Source organism: Camelus bactrianus, chromosome 23 (genome assembly GCF_048773025.1).
Source record: "Camelus bactrianus isolate YW-2024 breed Bactrian camel chromosome 23, ASM4877302v1, whole genome shotgun sequence".
Classification (NCBI taxonomy): Eukaryota; Metazoa; Chordata; class Mammalia; order Artiodactyla; family Camelidae; genus Camelus; species Camelus bactrianus.
The window spans coordinates 5,109,493-5,129,254 of NC_133561.1; the positions used below are offsets into that span (position 1 = coordinate 5,109,493).

The 19,762-nt window shown below is 33.5% G+C and overlaps 1 long non-coding RNA gene across 9 annotated transcripts in view; it reads right to left on the reverse strand.

The window, feature by feature from the left end:
• The window catches only part of LOC141574748 (uncharacterized), a 945,654-nt gene that overhangs the window by 16,634 nt on the left and 909,258 nt on the right, over positions 1 to 19,762 (reverse strand). For all 9 annotated transcript variants that reach the window (XR_012501786.1, XR_012501790.1, XR_012501785.1 and 6 more), the window contains one exon: positions 2,268 to 2,362. This is a non-coding gene — a long non-coding RNA (uncharacterized LOC141574748). The remainder of the gene's footprint in view (positions 1 to 2,267; positions 2,363 to 19,762) is intronic.

Sequence of the window (19,762 nt, forward strand, 5' to 3'; positions counted from 1 at the left end):
TCATCATTGCCAGTGTCCCTAGGTACCAGAAAAGTGGGGAATTTACAAACTTCTGAGAGCACATCTTTGCTTATCCAAGATCTCATTCACTCACGTAACATTTTTAAAAAGACACATTTACACATATAAAAAGACATTTACATATATAAAACAATTTTGGAAAATAAAACATATCTTTATCCCATTTAAAGAAAATGAATGACTAGAAAATTCAAGTGGAACATAAATCTAACAGTAGAAATCAAGTAGAATAATGAATTTCACAACATATTTAAATTATATATTTTTAAACTTTGCTGACGGAGATGGTGGAACAGAAAATCTAAGAGTACAATATTGTCTATATATAATTATATATTAATTGACACACTTGTAAATATTAATGAATAATTATGAAATACCTGAAAATTTATAATAAAACTAAAAATATAAGTATATTCTTAAAATGCAAGGGACATTCTGCATGGGAAAAACCAGCAATAATTTGAAATTAAAAGTTAGAAACAATATTACTAAACCCAAACAATAGATAGGACCTTTAAAAATTTTTAAATATTAAATGAAATTGAAGTAGTTTAATCAAAGGGTTTTTAAATGATTGTTATTTGAATAGAATACTATACCTAAGATGCATATTATTTTTATATGTACTTATATATTTTTACCCCAAAAGACTAGATACTGGGTCATAAAGTAAGTCACAGTAAGTTTCAAATTTTGAAACTATTTATGGTATTTTATAGGCCATAGGGAAATCGTATCAGTATCACAAATAAATCAGTAGAATATGAAATTTTAAAATTAAATCACTGATAAAAGCAAACTATAGCAGATATTAGGAATGAATGTAATATGTGTAAAGTATCTATACTAAAAAATAAAAGCATTATTGAAAAAAAAATGGAACCTTAATAAATTAAGGTTATACCATAGTCACTGAAGGAGGAATTAGTACTGTAACATAAAAATTTCCCCAAATTACTCTCTCAATTCAGTGCAACCCCAACCACAATCCCAGGTCTCATTTTTTGTGTGTGTGGATATTGTTAAGCTGATTCTAAAACATAAATTGACGTACACTGACCAACTTAGCAAAATCCATTTTTGGAGGCGGGGGAGAAACAAAGAAAGTGGTAACTTGGACTACTAGGTATCAAGATTTATTACAAAGCCATAGGAATTAAGATTGTTTCTGATATCAGAATCAAATAATGGAAGACGCCTGAGTTTGCAGAAATGGATCACACACATACAGTGACCTAAAGTATGGCAACGGTAACACACTGCAGTGTCATGTGGAAATGACAGTCTTCGCAATAAACAGCGTCAACTGGATATGCACATGTACCATAAAGAGTCTGACTCCAATATTTTATGTTTGACTGATAGATTTTAAAGCTACAATTGTATAATAAACTCTTATGCTTACCACCAGAATTCATACAGATTCCACAGGTTCCAACAAGACTGACCCCACCACAGATAATGCCCACAAGTTTGGGGGTCTCCCGGCTACAGGCACTTCTCACTAACTGAATACAAATTCAGAGGTTCCCGTACATGCTCGAGTCTGATCATTCACTAGAATGACACATGGAACTCAGAAAAGTGTTGTACTTATTATTACAGTTTTATATTAAAGGATAAAAATCATGAGCAGCCAAATGAATGGACTTACCAAGCATGTCTAGGAGGGGCTAGAAAGCAGAGCTTCTGTGTCCTCTCTCCATGTAATCAGAATGTATCATCTTCCTGGCATATCGAAGTGTTCAACGACTTAGCTAATCCAAGCCTAGAGTTTTTATTGGAGTTACATTACACTGACATGATTGAATTATTGGATGTGTGGTTGAACTCAACCTATAGGTCCCCTTCCCTCCCTGAATGTTGGGCTGATATTAACTGGTTTAAGCCTGATAGTCTGACTACATAGTTGATCTTTCTGGCATGGTAAATCCCCATCCCAAGACTATTTGGTGGCCACCATGAGTCTCTAGTATGCAGTCAGAAGGGGCTCCTTATGCATAATGAAGACACTCCAATCACTGAGAAAACCACAAGGGTTTGAAGTTGTATCCCAGGAACCCAGGAAAAGAATGGACATTTTTTTTTTTTAGAAACAAAGTCTCATACCACCATCTTTTCCAACAACAATACAATAATATTTGTGGATTTGACTGTCTCACTCTCAACAATGGATGGACATCTAGACAGAAAATCAATAAGGAAACATTGAACTTAAAGTGCACATTACCTGATGGACTTACCGGACAACCACAGAGCATGCCATCCAACAGCAGGAGAATTACACATTCTTCTCAAGTGCCCATGGAACATTCTCCAAGATGTATCATAAGTTGAACTGCAAAATGAATCAATAAATGAAAGAAGACTGAAATCGCATCAAGCAAGTTTTCTGAGCATAACTGTATGAAATTAGAAATCAATTACAAGAAGAATATGTGGGGAATAAAGAACATGGTACAACAACAAAGTTAAGGCCAAGGTTAGGAGGAGGAAAGAAATATAAAATGTAATAGTGGAAATAAATGGAGACTAAAACAATAATGGAAAAGGTCAAAGAAAGAAGCTGCAATGGAATCATTTGCAGCCATAAAGAAGGTAATCCTGCCATTTGTGACAATATAAATGGACCTTGAGGACATTATGCTAAGTAAAATAAACAAAAAAGACAAATAATATGTATGCTCACTTCTGTGTGGAATCTAAACGAACAACAGAACAACTCAGAAACAGAACAGACTGATGGTTGCCAGAAGAGGAGGGTGATGTGAAGGAAGTGGGTGAAGCTACCCAAAAGGCACAAACTTACAGATATTAATTGTGGCAATGTCATGTACAGTATGGAGACTGTAGTTAGCAACTTCCAAATGTACAATACACTTGTTAAGAAGAACAAGTCAAAGGAGTAGAAATAAAGAATTCAAAATAATTTTTAAAAAGTGAAATCTATCCCAAGTATATTAAAAATGAGAAATATTAAGTAAGTTAATTAGGTAAATTGTGTGCATATGCTAAGAATTAGAGATGCTTGAGAACATGGGTAATTTTTTGGAAAATATTAATTACATTAAGAAGATAAAAATTCAAGTAGATAGATCAAAAAGACATTTTAATAATGTGATATATATCATATTTTGCATTCCACCTAAATTACTTTGGTTTTAATTAGTCAAAATGTAAAATATATTAAGAGTGCTATCCAACCCAAGATAAACTTCAAAAACTACTGAGAGCAATAGTACCTTTCTGCACCAAAATTTCTAACACCTTGACATGTTCACAGATTCACTGAAAATGTTAAAACAAATACCAAAAAATGTGCTGTTTTCATTTTACTTATTTATATCCATGAAGTTATTTTTCCATGTAAAATATTCATAACATTAAAAAGAATGAACCCAACACTTAGAGCATTATTTTTTATTTGTTTTAATTTGACTGTTTATTAACTAGTAGTACTTTTGATTCTAGTTTGGAAACCAGTAGTATTTTATATGACATGGCATATAAACTATTTCCTAAGGTAATATTGCACGGTGTTTGAAGTGTCAACTATTAAACCTTAATATTTTAGCATTCAAAGCTGCAACTTGATATTTTATTAGATCCAAAGGATACCTTTTCTGCTTAAAGTAAGAATATAATCATTTGTGGTGTAAGGTACATTTATTGTTAAAATAGTTTTTTGTTTACATGTAACTATTTTGTTTATCAAAATTTATTTTGTAATCTTTTTAAACATTTTTGAGTTTTTTAGTAATGGAGAAACAAAGGTGAAACAGTTAAAGGATGAACTTATAAAATGATCAGATGTAAGTGCACATATATTTAAATACATGTATGCAATCAGAGGGCCACCTCTTTATGATACTAATTATACCTAAATGTGGATAAAAATATTTAAAATACAGGTGAATTCTGATCAGCCCCTAAAATTTGATAGCATAATATGTTTAATTGCTTTTCTGTTTCAAGTTTCTTCATTACGTTTCTGTGGAATTAGGCATCAGTCTACTGCACTCAGAGTTAGACGTGTTTGGCTCAGAAAAGATCCTTCTTCCTTTTCACAGAGTGAGGGTACTTATTTCTACTTATCGGTGTCTCACACCTACAGTGATTATCCTTGTGGATAAGAGATTATTTTATCAATGGATTATACTTGTGTTCTACCTTTGATTTTCCAGATGACTGCTGTAATCATGGTTTACACGCTCTCTAGCTGTCTTGTCATTTGAGGTATTTATTTTATAGTTACTATTTTTTTTTTTTTGACATGGATGTGTTACAGTTGGGACCACCTTTTGGAGAGAAAAGCAAAAGAGATAAAGAGTCTAAAACTATTTAAAGTCTTGAAACTTGTGATCTTACAGAACTTCTCTCCAGTGCTGTACAGACATTGCACTATTTTTGGAATAGTCTGTTTATCTGTTTGTCTGATCCAAGTAAACTCTGAGTACGTTTAGATAAGGGCTTTTATATGTATTTTTTCTACAGCATACAGCTTGGTTCCCAAAATAGATACTTAAAAAATGTTTCTATGTGGAAAAGTATTGATAGAATTTCCTATATTATATGGGAATATATTACATCTCTTACTTGGCAGTTTTAGTTATGATATATTGTTAATTTTACTAATGAATTTTTCATAACAATGAAACAGTGTTACATACTGGCACGCTCTTGAGAAGTACTGAACAAATTTCAACCAACCAACTTTCCACCACTGAATATATAAACACTGCCACTTTCTCCTCCTTTAAAAAGGCAAAATATTTAATAACAAGGTAGGATGTAAGAAAAAATAACTCATCTGGGCTTCCGAAAGTTATTTTTATAAAATGTGTTTTTGAAAAACTATCTCATATTATTTCATTTCTTTCTACTTTAGCTCAATAAATCTAAATCTGCAAAGAATTTGTTCTGTGAAGAGCACATTTAGACGTCTTCCATGTTAACATGGGTCCACTGACTGGTATCCTCGATTAAATGTTGGTCTCAACTGCTGTTGAATCCTTATTAAAATTGGCAGTTTCATAATCAGCCTTCATGAGATAAACTCTATGGTTTTAAATCCTAAATTTTCTGCTAATCAGGTGAGTATGATGGGGAAATTATTTAGCCTTTCTGTTTCTGGTTACTTAATTCATAAAATGAAAATAATAATAGGATTACCACTTAAAAATCTTCTTGAGTATTCAAAGATTTAATTTAGGCTAAGATGCCTTGTTATGTAGTAAGTGCTTAATAAATATTAGCTGGTTTTCTTAACAAAATTTAGGTCACAGAGCTATGAACCATAATTAGCCCACAAATGTGAATTATAGAAGGCCTCAGACTTCCAATGGGTTATTTCTATTGTCTGAGGCACAAAGTACTATCACATATAAAATGGAACATAGAAAGACCTAACCGTTTCTTGTTTTTTAGTTTTGTGTCATACATTCATTGAATCATCAGTTTTTCGTGGAAAGCCGTAAAGCCTAAATACTGAACAAAATGAGGTTTCTAACAGCTCATAGAAAAACAAGAAAACTGGCCATCAGTCAGAAAATAGTAGAAACCAACAATTAGAAAAAATAAATTCTATAGAAAGTCCTAAAAATGCACCAGAAAACCACTAGAGCTCATCAATGAATTTGGTAAAGTTGAAGAATCCAACATTAATACACAGAAATCTGTTGCATTTCTATCTACTACAATGAACTATCAGAAAAAGAAATTAAGAAAACTACCATTTACCATCACATCGAAAAGAATAAAGTACCTCGGCATAAATCTACCTATGGAAGTGAAAAGGTCCATACTCAGAACAGTAAAAGACACCGATGGAAGAAATTGAAGATGACACAAACAGATGAAATGATATACCATGTTCTTGGGTTAGAAGAGTTAATATTGTTAAAATGGCCAAACCACCAAGGCAATGCACAGATTCAATGCAATTCCTATTAAAATTCCAATGGCATTTATCACAGAACTAGAACAAATAATTTTAAAATTTGTGTGGAAACACAAAAGACTCTGAATAGCCAAAACAATCTTGAGAAAGAAGAACAGAGCTAATCATGATGCCTGACTTTACACTACAGAGCTGCATATAGAAGGATGAAATTAGAACATTCTCTAACATAATGTAGCCAATATTTATAATAACTATAAATGCAGTATAACCTTTTAAAATTGTGAATCCCTATATTGTACCTCTGTAACTTATATAATGATAAAGGGGTCAAAACCTCAAGAACATATAAAACAATTGTAAATATTTATTCACCCAACACTGGCACATTTAAATATACAAAACAAAAGCTAAACAGAGCTATACACATACACACACACACACATATATATAGATAACTGAAACTTTTTTGTACACCTGCAATAATGTAAATCAACCATACTTCAATAAAAAATAAAAACACTAACAGAACTAAAAGGAGAAACAATCAGTAGTAAAATAATAGCTGGGGACTCCATACCCCAATCTCAACACTGAATAGATCATATAGAGAAACAATAAATGGATTTTAACAACATTATAGATCAGATACACATAAAAGACATACAAAACATTCTATTTAACAACAACAAAATATATATTCTTCTCAAACACACATGAAACAACTTGCATACTAAACCATACATTAGGCCACAAAACAAGTCTTAGCAAATTCAAGAAGATTTAATCACACCAAATATCTACCACAATGGATGAAACTAGAAATAAAAAATGAAATAACAGAACTTTACAAACACATGGAAATTAAACAACATATTCCTAAACACACTTGTGGAAACACAACATGCTAGAACTTGTGGAATTCAGCAAAAGCAGTTCTAATAGGAGCGTTCAAAGCAATAAACACCTATATTAAGAAGCAAGAAAGATCCCAAATAACCTAACAATGTGCCTTAACGAGCAAGAAAAGGAGGAACAGACTGATCCCAAAGTTAGTTAGCAGAAGAAAGGAAATAATAAAGACTAGAGCAGAAACAAATAAAATAGAGAACAGAAGAACTGAAAGTAGTAACCAGACTAAGAATTAGTTCTTTGAAAAGATAAACAAAATTGGCAAACTCTTAGCTACACTAACCAAGGACAAAAAAACAAACAAACAAACAAACAAAAAACCCCAAATCAACAAAACGATCAGTGAAAAAAGAAACAGGTACAACAGATATCACAGAAATTCAAAGAATCATATGTCACTACTATGAACAACTATATATCAGCAAACTGGACAATCTAGAAAAAATGAAAAACATACAACTTACTTACCAGGACTGAATCAGGAAAAAATAGAAAATCTGAATAGAACCATTACTAGCAGGGAGACTGAATCAATAATCAAAAGTCTTCTAATGAAAAGCCCAGGACCAGGATTCACTGGTAAATTTTATCAAACATTTAAAGAATTAACACCAATATTTCTCAAACTCTTCCAAAAATTAAAGGGAGGAAAACAGTTAGCAAACTCATTTTATAATGCCACCATTATCCTGATACAAAAATCAGAAAAGGACACTACTAGAAAAGAAAATGGCAAGCCAGTATCCCTGATGAATACAGATGCAAAAACTCTCAACAAAATACTAGCAAACTGAACTCATTAACCCAATTAAAACAAAATTCTCCATGATCAAGCGCAACTTGTCCTTTGGGATGCCAGAAAACAGAAATGCAAGAATGATTCAACATATGCAAATAAATCAATGTGATATATCACATTAATAAAATTAAATAAAAGAATCATATGATCATCTCAAAGATGCAGAGAAAGCGTTTGACAGAATTTAAAATCCATTCGTGGTAAAAACTCTCAACGAATTAGGCATACAAGGAACATATCTCAAGATAAAGCTCATATGTGACAAGCTCACAGCTAATAACATACTCAGTAGTGAAAGACTGAAAGCTTTTCCTCTAAGATAGTGAACAAGACAAATGTGTTCATTCTCACCACTCCCACTTAACATAATACTGGAAGTCCTAGCTAAAGCATTCCGGCAAGCTAAGTAAGTAATAAGTAAGTAAATACATATATACATACATACAAAAATGTATCAAAATTAGAAAGGAAAAGCTAAAATCTCTATTTGCAGATGACATGATTTTGTATATAGAGAATCTTTTCAGACAACCAAAAAACCGCTGGATCTAATCAATGAACTCAGCAATGTTGCAAGATAAAAAATTAACACAAAAATCAGTAGCACTTCTAGGTAGTTACAGTGAATTTTCCAAAAAAGAAATAAAGGTATTGATTCTATTTAAAATAACATCAAAAACAATAAATTACTTAAGAGTAAATATAACTAAGGAGGTAAAGGATCTCAGCTCTGAGAACTACATGATGTTGATGGAACCAAGTGACGAAGACACAAATAAATACAAACGTATCTCATGTTCAAGTACTGGAAGAATTAATGTTGCTAAAATGTCATTGCTACCAAGAGCCACTGATAGATTCAATGCAATCCCTATCAAGATTCCAATGGCATTGTTGCAGATGTAGAAAAAACTAAAATACCCCAAATAGCTAAAAAAACTAAAATACCCCAAATAGCTAAAAAACAACAACAACAACAAAAAACCTGAGAAAAAAGAACAAAGCATCACACTTTTCTGATGTCAAGGTATACTATAAAGCTACAGTTATCAAAACAGTCTTGTACTGGCATCAAAACAGAGGAACAGACCAGTAGAACAGAATCAAGAGTGCAGAAATAAACCTAGACATATGTGGTCAACTAGTATTTCACAAGGGAACCAAGATACTCAATGAAGAAAAAAGACAGCCTCTTCAATAAACAGTGCCTGGATAGTTGGACATTCACATGTAAAAAAATGAAACTGGACACATCTTATACTACTCACAAAAATTAACTCAAAATGGATTAAAGATTTAATTTTAAGACCTGAAACCATAAAACTCCTGGAAGAAACATAGGAATAAAGCTCCTTGACACATCTTGATAATGATTTTTTGGAAATGACCACTAAAGCATAAGCAACAAAATACACAGGTAGGACTATATCAAACTAAAAAGCTTCTGCATAGCAAAAGAAATCATCAAGAAAGTGAAAAGTAAACCTACAGAATGGGAAAAATATTCAAAAGCCATGTATCTGATAAGGGGTTGAAACCCAAAATATATAAAAACTCATGCAACTCAATAGCATAAAACCAGGCCTCGCTAAACTAAAACTTGAGCAAAGGACCTGAACAGACACTTCTCTAAAGAAGATATAGGAGAGACCAGCGGGTGCTTGAAAGGATGGTCAACACACTAGTCCTTAAGGAAATGTAAATTAAAACCACAGTAAGACATCTTCTCAAACCTGTTAGAATGACCATCATCGAAAAGACATCAAAAAGAGAAAGCAAATGCAGATGTGGATGTAGAAACAAGAGAACCCTTGTTAACTGTTGGTGGGTTTGTAAATTGGTACAGTCACTATGGAAAGCAATATGGAGGATCCTCAAAAAGTTAAAAATAGAACTACTGTGCCACCCAGCAATTTTACTTCCAAGAAGGTATCCAAAGTAATGAAAACACTAACTCAAAATGATACCTGCTCCGCTATGTTCACAGCAGCATTATTTACAGTAGCCAAGATATGGAAACAACCTAAGTGTCCACCAGCGGACTAATGGAAAAGGAAGTTGTGATACATAAATAATGTTGCATTATTTAGCCATTAGTAAGAGGAAATCATACCATTTGTGACAACATGGATGGACCTTGAAGGCATTATACTAAGTGAAACATTTTAGACAGAGAAAGACACATACTGAACAATTTCACTTACATATACAGGAGCTAAAAAAAAAAATAAACGCTTATAGAAAAATAAGAGATCAGGCTTATGTTTACCAGAGGTGGAGGAGGGGAAGGGGAAACTGGAGGAAGGTGCTCAAGATGTACAAACTTACAGTTATAAATAATAGGGGTGTGATGTACAACATGATGATGATTGTTAATATTGACGTATGATATATCGGAAAACTGTTAAGAGAGCAAATCCTAAGAGTACTCATTGCAAGGAGATTTTTTTCTTTGCTTTTTTCTTTTCTCCTTAATGTATTTATATGAGAAATTGGATGCTGGCTGAACCTACTGTAATCATATCACAGTATATTAAACAAAACCACCATGCTCCATGCCTTAAACTTAAATCTATGCCAGTTGTTTCTCAATAAAGCTGGAAAAAAGTGATATCATATGGTATTTGGGTATCACTCATATGTGGAATCTAAAAACAAAAAAAGACAAATGAACTTGTTTACAAAACAGAAACAGACTCACAGACGTAGAAAACAAACTTATGGTTACCAGGGGAAGGGAAGGGATAAATTGGGAGTTCAAGATTTGCAGATACTGACTGGTATATATAAAACAGATAAACAAGTTTATATTGTATAGCACAGGGACCTATATTTGATAACTTGTAGTAGCTCATGGTGAAAAAGAATATGAAAACGAATATATGTATATTCATTTATGACTGAAGCATTGTGTTGTACACCAGAAATTGACACAACATTGTAAACTGACTCTACTTCAGTAAAAAAAAAAAAGATTAAAACAAAAAGGGAAAAGAATGGTTACTCTGCCCCTCCTGCTGCTTGTAGTGTCAGAGGAGTTTCCTGCTATCTTCACAATGAGAACCTGGTGGCGCTCATTAAAATGTGGTACTCCCCTAAGACTTGGTTCCCTCTGGGTTTTTTAATTCAAGTTATTCTACACTGAGCCTCCAGCAGTTCATCAATTACACTTTAAAACGTCCCTTCTGATACTGGCTCTAGTTGTAGTTTGACTCTGGGCTTCTGCTCCTGATAAACTGAGATTTTCTGTATCTGCCTGTATGTCTTCATTTTTTTTAGTGCAGCAGTTTGCACTGAGATCTTAAGTCTCTAATGAATCTAAGAATTACTTCTTTTCAGTTTGTTCAGCTTTTTTCTTGTTGTAAGGATAAGGGTGGTGACTTCCAGGCTCTTTACATGTTGGTCTGGCTGGATGGTTTTGGGTGAGAGCACTAAAGCATTTCCGTGGGAAAAGCAAAACATCATCAGCAAACAAAGCCAAAACCACTTCGTATTCACATGCAAAAGGGAAAAAGAAAACTGACCCCAACCTCACACCACAGAGAGAAAAAAAAAATTGAGATAAGACAGAGACCTACATTAAATGCTACCAAAAATCTGCTAGGAAAAAAAAAACATACAAGAACACGTTTTTTCTAAGCAAGGCAAGGATTTCTAAGAAAGAACATAGAAAGTAGAACTATAGAAGGTAAAACTGAAAAATTGGACCTTGTTGAAAGTAAAACTCTCAGCTGCTCTTTAAAAGATTTTTTATCTCAAAAGATATACTGCAACATTTCTTAAAACTTTAACCCCATCTAAGTCAAGAATTACAAAAATATTAAAATAAAATAATTATAAAATTATTATAAAAATATTAAAAATAACAGGAACCTGTCTAGCTAAATTAAATAGAGAAGGATAAATGTAAGTATGCAAGATAGTTCACAGACCCCTTGGGGATTATAAAAACGAAAGCTCTTCCTGCCAGAAAGACAGCAAAAGGATATCATGAGGCTCTTCCATAAAAACACGAGCGCTGCTCCAACCTGCTTCCAAACAGCTGCCGTGTTAGAGCAGCCAGAATTCTAGTGTTCTAATAAAAATAGTCTGGAAAACTAAAACACCCCTCTGTGTCTTTTTATATTTACTAAGAGAGTAAGTTAAGAGAATTTTTAGGTCTTCTCCATAAACCTAATTAGGTGATTCTGGGTCAGATGTTGGTACTACAATCAGAAAGAGGTCTGAGAAATTCAGTTTTTGAATTTGCAACTATTAAAGGAAGAAAGTCTTACTAAGGTGCTCAAAAAGATTTTAAACCAGATTTTGATGTCTACCATCTATTATATCCCTTGAACTACATTTAACATATATTTTTAAATTTATAAATTCTAAACAATAAAATCACTAACTGAAACCTATGTCTGCTTACAGTGTAACTAGACCACAACATAACAGCACACTTTCCCCTTTTCCAAACAAGGACACTGCTGTTCTCATCATTCACTGCATTAATTTATGGTTGATCTTTATTTCTCCCTGTCAGTCCGAATGTAATATTGATGATAACAGAAAATTCTTTAAAAGAAAGAAGAGATGAATGAAAACTATTGCATATGCATTTGATTTACAGGTTTAAGGTCAAATTTTATATGTTTAATATTTTAATATGTGTGTATGTTAGATACATAGCAGAAAACATTTTCTTTTTAATATCTATTTCAGAGATGTTAAGTAAACCTCACTCTGTGTACCTCAGACTTCCCTTCTATTCTATGCAATTTTAACTTTTTCTTGTAATCTGCTCATTCTGAATGACTATTTTAAGCTAATCTTATATATCAATGATTTGCTTATCTGCTGCAATGACTCAGTAATATTAATGTTACCTTCAATTTTTCTTTGATTTTTCATCTTTGATTACTGTGATCTTTTAAATTTCTTTGAGTATGGGACACATCTGTTTAAATTTTTCTTCTTTTTAACCACATTAAGAATATATGAATTAGCAGCACTGTTTACAATAGCCAAGACAAGGAAACAAACTAAATGTCCACTGACAGATGACTGGATAAAAAGTTGTGATATATTTATACAACGGAACACTAGTCAGCCATAAAAAATAATAAAATAATGCCATTTGCAGCAACATGAATGGACCTGAAGATTGTCATTCTAAGTGGAGTAAGCCAGAAAGAGAAAGAAAAATAACATATGATATCACTTATATTTGGAATCTTACAAAAAAAGACAAAAAAAACTTATTTATAAAACAGAAACAGACTCACAGACAGAAAACAAACTTATGGTTATGGGGGGGTGGGAAGGGGTAAATTGGGAGTTTGAGATTTGCAGATACTAACTAATATATACATAATAGATGAATAATAAGTTCATACTGTACAGCACAAGGAACTATATATTCAATATCTTATAGTAACTTACGGTGAAAAGAATATGAAAACAAATATATGTATGTTCATGTATGACTGAAGCACTATGCTGTACACCAGAAACTGACACAACATTGTAAACTGACTATACTTCAGTAATATATATAGATACAAAAGGGTACATGAATGGAAATTAACAACGTTACATTAGTAGAGATGTAAGATGAAACAAGCACAAATCACTGAGCTTATTACCTGGAGAAGAGAGGCATCTGACAAAGACGAGTCACATCAGACTTGTTGTAATTGGGAAATACAGATTTTTATGCAAGAAATTTAGAAATGGAACACTGATAATCTAAATCACTTAGCAGAACAGAAAATAACTGTATGGCCTGTACCTGCAGGTTGTTAGGAGAGTTCAAAAACTCTTTTACCACTGACGTTCTGAAAACTGAGGTCCCTCACATTATAATATACGTTTTTAAAATATTAGCTCACATTAGTTCAAGTGGATTTCTATTCCAAGTATCTAATTTCTCTTAGGAAAATCAGGCTGTCTTCCTCTGGACTCTGTTATTGGATCTCTTGCCATCTGTTGGCATAATCATTGTGACAGTCAGAATTCCTAGTCACCAGAAGGGCTGCATCCAGCTGTTTTAAGCAGACAATGAGTTCATTAAAAAAATATTTGTGTAGTTCACAGAGAGGGCTGGCAGTGAAGGCCCCAGCCAAGCACCAGGAGCAATGCCCTAATGACCACGCAGAACTGGTCTGTTAGTAAACTACAACCATTCTCACCAGGCACTAAACACGATTCTCTGCACCACTGTCGACTCCGGGATGGAAGTTCACAGCCACAATGAACAGAACCACTGTGGAAACAGGTTCTAATCTCCATGTTTCTGCTATTATTGGATTACAAGAAAAAGTCTGCTGCGAATGCATCTGCTGATAGTTCTCAAATATCTGTTCAGTCTTTCTGTAATAATACCATTCCTGTCATCTGTTTGGCACAGGACAGTCTACATAATTTTTGTCCTGGAAAACCAGTGGAAATACGTGTCTAAGTTCTGGCCGATAAGATGTGAAAAGAAGATGCTTGTGACTCCATTTTAATGCCTCTAAAAAGAAATACGCACTTTCTCTCCTCCCCTTTCTCCTTCGTGATGCTAGTAGCCTCTTTTGACTCAGCAGCACAAGAGCCTAAAGAAGGGGAAAGAAAACTCTAGCCTGCCTTTTTAATTCTAACTGCCAGAAATCAAGAGGGCATGCAGTTCTGGAACTATTTATTTATTTATGTATTTACATTACAAGCTAACTGCAAGTTTGGGGAAAAAAGCTAATTTGCAAAACAAACAAAACAAAAAAACCCTGGATAAAGGTGGAAGGGAGGCGATTCAATCAATAGCCTCCACACAATAGACACTTGATCACAGTCAGCGCCCTAAGGCAACGCATTGGAAGCTGAGAAGCCAACAACTTTAACTTCTGTAATACTTGAGAATTTCTTAAATATATGAAAAAAATTAAAATGATGGGGAAAAAACATCTGAACTACCCCACCTAAACAATCTTTCCTACATCCAGACCTGTAAATCTCACCATTACGTTTTTGAAGATTCCTCAGTCTGGCTCCGTAGTTCTATTCTACAATCTTCATCAATGTATCTTATTAGCAGTAAAAACGCTGACTGATGCATCTTACTGACACTCCAAGTGCTGTATCACTGCTCTAATAAAAGTATTCTGTGGTTTTCCATTATTCATTTATAGGTGTTTCATCAGCACTTTGCTTATAACAAAGTAGCCAATCATACATGTTACTAATGACTTCAGTGAGAAGATACTGGCAGGGCTTCATTTTAATATTAATATTTTTATTATTTCTACTATTTTATATTTATTATTTTTAAAAGACTGAATATTTTTGAAAAGAATGTACTCTGCTTCCCTAATGATTTTTTGTATTTTTTTTAACAAGGTGATGATAAAGCATCGTAATAAATCAAAATATTTTTCACATCTTACAAATATAAACATGTATATAATTTTTTTATTGAAAGAGTCTTTAAATTCTTTAGTGCTTTACAATTTTCAAAAGCTTCACACACATTATTTCATATAAACCCACAATGGCTTCACAGGTGAATGCTAACAAACATTTAGAGAAGAGTTAACACCCTTCTTAAACTATTCCAAAAACTTGCAGAGGAAGGAGTACTTCTGAACTCATTCTATGATGCCACCATCACCCTGATACCAAAACAAAGCAAAGATATCACCAAAAAAAGAAAATTATAGGCCAATATCACTGATGAACATAGATGCAAAAATCTTCAACAAAGTACTAGCATAGTGACTACAATGAACTAAAATAATCATACACCATGATCAAGTGGGATTTATCCCAAGGATGAAAGGATTTTTCAGTATCCACAAATCAATCAATGTGATATATCACATTAACAAATTGAATAAAGACCATATGATCATCTCAACAGATGCAGAAAAAGCTTTTAACAAAATTCACATCCATTTATGATAAAAACTCTCCAAAAATTAGGCATAGAGGGACTATGCCTCAACCTAATAAAGGCCATATATGAAGAACCCACAGCTAACATCACATTCAGTGGTGAAAAGCATAAAGCATTTCCTCTAAGATCAGGAACAAGACAAGGATATCCATTCACCACTTCTACTCAACATAGTTTGGGAAGTAATAGCACAGCAGTCAGAGAAGAAAAAGAAAGAAAAGGAATCCAAATTGGAAAGGAAGTGAAACTGTCACTGTTTGCAGATGATATAATGCTATACTAGAAAATCCTAGATTCATCACCAGAAAGCTTCTAGAGTTCATCAATGAAATCAGTAAAGTTGCAGGATACAAAATTAATATACAGAAATGTGTTGTATTTCTGTGTACTAAAAATGAACTGTCGGAACGTGAAATGAAGGAAACAAGCCCACTTACCATCACGACAAAAATAAAAACCTAGGAATAAACCTACCTAAGAAGGGAAGAGACCTGTACTTTGAAAACTACAAGGTGCTAATGAAAGAAACTGAAGACAACACGAACAGATGGAAAGATGTATCTTTTCCTGCCATCTTCAACTTCTTGGATCAGAAGAATCATTATTGTTAAAATGGTCATTCTACCCAAGGCAGTCTGCAGAGTCAACTCAACTCCTGTCAAAATACCAATGACATTTTTCACACAACTAGAACAAATATTTTTAAAATTTGTATGGAAACACAGAAGACCCTGAAAAGCCAAAACAAATCTTGAGAAAGTAGAAAAGACCTGGAGGAACCATGCCCTCTGACTTCAGACTACACTACAAAGCTACTGTAAACACGTACCAATTTTGAAGAAGTTTTTCTTTTTTCGGGGGGGGTGATTTTATTATATGAGTATATAACTGAATTCAGTCCAGTCTTTGAACTTGAAATCTATATATGATATTGGTTTAACACATCAACTGCACAGAGCTTGAAAGAAAAATGTCTTGCTCAAGACCAAGGTTAATGCAGATTTCTCGAGAAAAAAAATAAACATTTTCATGACAAATTCTGGCAGTAGTTTCTGGATTAACCACAGATGACATTAATATATGTACATATATATTTCTGCATATATTCATTCATATATATATCACAAAGCACTGAAAATTTTGATAGATACTTGTGAAGATTTTGGGGACTTGTGAGATGTTCAAACACTGTACCTCACTAAAGATAACTTGACACTTAAAATTCTTTTTTTTTTAAATATTCGCACTCTTTATAGTCTTGTCCGCCTACCTATCTATTGAGGATTGATGACCATTCAGGGTCAACAGAGTGTCACATTTTGTTCTCTTTTTCACATCTTTTCTGCTACTCAGTCTTTCTCCCTTGGCTTGCCTAAGGACCTCACTAAATATAATAATATCAGTAATACATTGAGATTATGGGGATGCATACACATTTTAGTATGCATTACAGGTAACACCTAATTTAAGTTTTCATCAAAACGTTATGGTATAGGTGTTATTATTATCTGTATCTTGTAGACTGATGAACTGTGTATTAAGAAAGTTAAGCTGCCAAAATTTTTGTGTCTGAAATATGGTCCCAAATTTCTGTGTCTACTATTTTCAGGAAGATTATATGTCTAAGGGTTAAAAAAAAAAAAACCCTATAGAGTCCTGGACTTTGCTATAAACACATGATTGTCATGGACCTGACTGCCCTCACACAATCTTAGACCCTACATGGAAAATGAAAATTGTCTGTGTACTTCCCTGTAGGCTCTAATCCTAAGCACAAGAGGGCAGTGACAGGTTTGCCTTGTGTATCATTTTATAATCAAGGCCTTTCACAGCATCAATTTCAGCCATTATGCGTAACAATAAGTATTTATTGAATGAATAAATATATGGATGTATAATTAAGGTATCTCAAAGGAGATGGGATATTGGAAACATTATTGACTCAGCTGATTTCTAACTCCAGGAAATGGTATGTCAAAATCAATTTATTGGTGTTTGTGGATTGACAAAATCAGAACTGAAGGTGGACCATTAACTCTCCTGCCCATGTGAAGCCTAAACTTAAATGGCAGGGGATCTATGCTGAAAACTGTGTGATTTAGTGTTGAAACTAATATATCCTGCATTCATCCACGTTAAAGTCTCTTTTTCTTTGTTCAAAATAACATGCTTTTGTCAGTGAGTCATTTTCCATTTCAGAAGCATAAAAAGTATAGACACAAATATTTCATCGTAATAAATTATTTCAAGAAATCTGTATAGAATTAAAATAATCAGTGCTCAAAGATACTTAAAGTAATACTCCATGAATTATGCTATAGTGAACACTTTAGATAATATTTTGAAGACTTTACATCTCATATCCTTATTAGCTTATATTTTAGTGTTCTTTAAGCATTACACATTGAATTTCCCTTTAGAAAGTCAAGTTATCTAACTTGAATTTTTTCAAACATGATTTATCTACTTCATCTTTTAACAGACGGTCGTACGACATTACGTTCTTGTCATCATTCAATAGTAAGATTCATAGAGGAAAGGATCAAAGGTCAGAAAAGTCTTGCTTCAATTATTTTCTGTCTAGGTCAGAAAAGTCTTGCTTCAATTATTTTCTGTCTAATTCAAAACTAATTAATAATGTCTATCTATTGTCAGATGAAACCCTCTGAGAAATTTTCACATACATGGAAGAATTTTCTCAACAGACATCTAAGAACTTTTAAGCATGAGAAAATGTGTATTAAATAGTAACAACAAGGGAAATAAAGTCCATTCAGACTAATACCATTTTGTTCCATTTTAATTAATATCCAGAAGGCGGACAGTCCTTAGGCTCCCTGGCACAAGCATTAAGTTGGGCATGTCCACTGGACCCGCTTTCTTCTCCGTGCCTAGCTGAAAGCAAGCCGCCCTCCTCGGCTCAGCAAACTCTGTGTCTCCACTTGTAGCAAACACAGCGTTTAGGTACCAGTGGTTTTCATTTTCTCATTAGATTGGCAGGAACTAAAGTAGACCCTTACTCTGCCATGAAATTCCATTATCCTGTAGTTAGGGGGAAGTTGGAAAAGTTATCTATGTTATTTTAAAGGATTTTTTTAAGGAAAGTCTTTGCATCACTTTTGTGTTCAGCAGATTTTGGACAGATTCCCTGGCCTGCCAAACTCCTGTCGATGGAAATCCTCCAATCGACTCTTCACATTCAAGTGATATTTTGAAGATGCAGAATGAATCACGCCAGTCTCCTATCTATAGACTTTCTGTACTTGATTAATTTTAATTTAGTTTGTCATTTTGAAGAGAAGAAGCTATGAAGTTGCTTTCATACTTTAAAAGGGATGGCCCCAGACAATCTCTGTGGCACATACATACCCCCTCCCCAGTCCCTTTTGTATTTTGTCCAGCCCTAAGGGTCTCTTTCCTGTGCTATTTACACATCACACTCTGGCCTTCTATTTTACAAGAATGCATCATTAAAATTCATGATGCAGAACCAAGCAACTCTCCTTCGCCAGGCTTTCCAAGGTGGCATCTTTACGTGTATTTTGCAATCATTCCAGCGATTTCTTTCTCTTTCACGCGCCTATATCCTCCACACGCGTAGAGACCATGTCAGTATAACAGCCATCATACCTTCAGTGCCAGAGGTAGTATCTGTTGCACTGCAGCTGTTCAATAAAACTGTTCGGTGAGTAATGAATATACTTCTATCAGCGAGATCAGCCATGGGGGAGATTTCCTTCCAAAACTGACACTTTAAGCAGCTAAGAAGCATTTTATTTAGTGCCCAAAGAGTATATATATAAATATATATTTAAGCTTGGATTATTGTTATTTTAAATATGTAAGACTAAAATCTGCCTTTTACATCCTGCCAGAATCATACTGTTGTGTTTAAAATAGTGAATTTTCAAGCCAGATTACAGCTCTGTAGCTTCAGTAATTGTTTACCAGCTCAGCTCCCGTCTTTCATAAAGACACGCCTGATGTTTGATTTCATGAAAGAGTAAAAACACCAAAGAAAATATTACTATTTCAGGAACTCTTTAAATCTAGACTTAGCCTATTTGGTGAAAAATTTGCAGCTAACTTTGCTTTGCTTTCAGACTTTTCTTTTTAAATACATTTATCAGTGAAAAAAAAAAGTCTACTGTGGTACCAGATCATCTGATTTTCTTGATTTGAGGAGGAGAACATGTTTTAAATGGTAATATTTTAA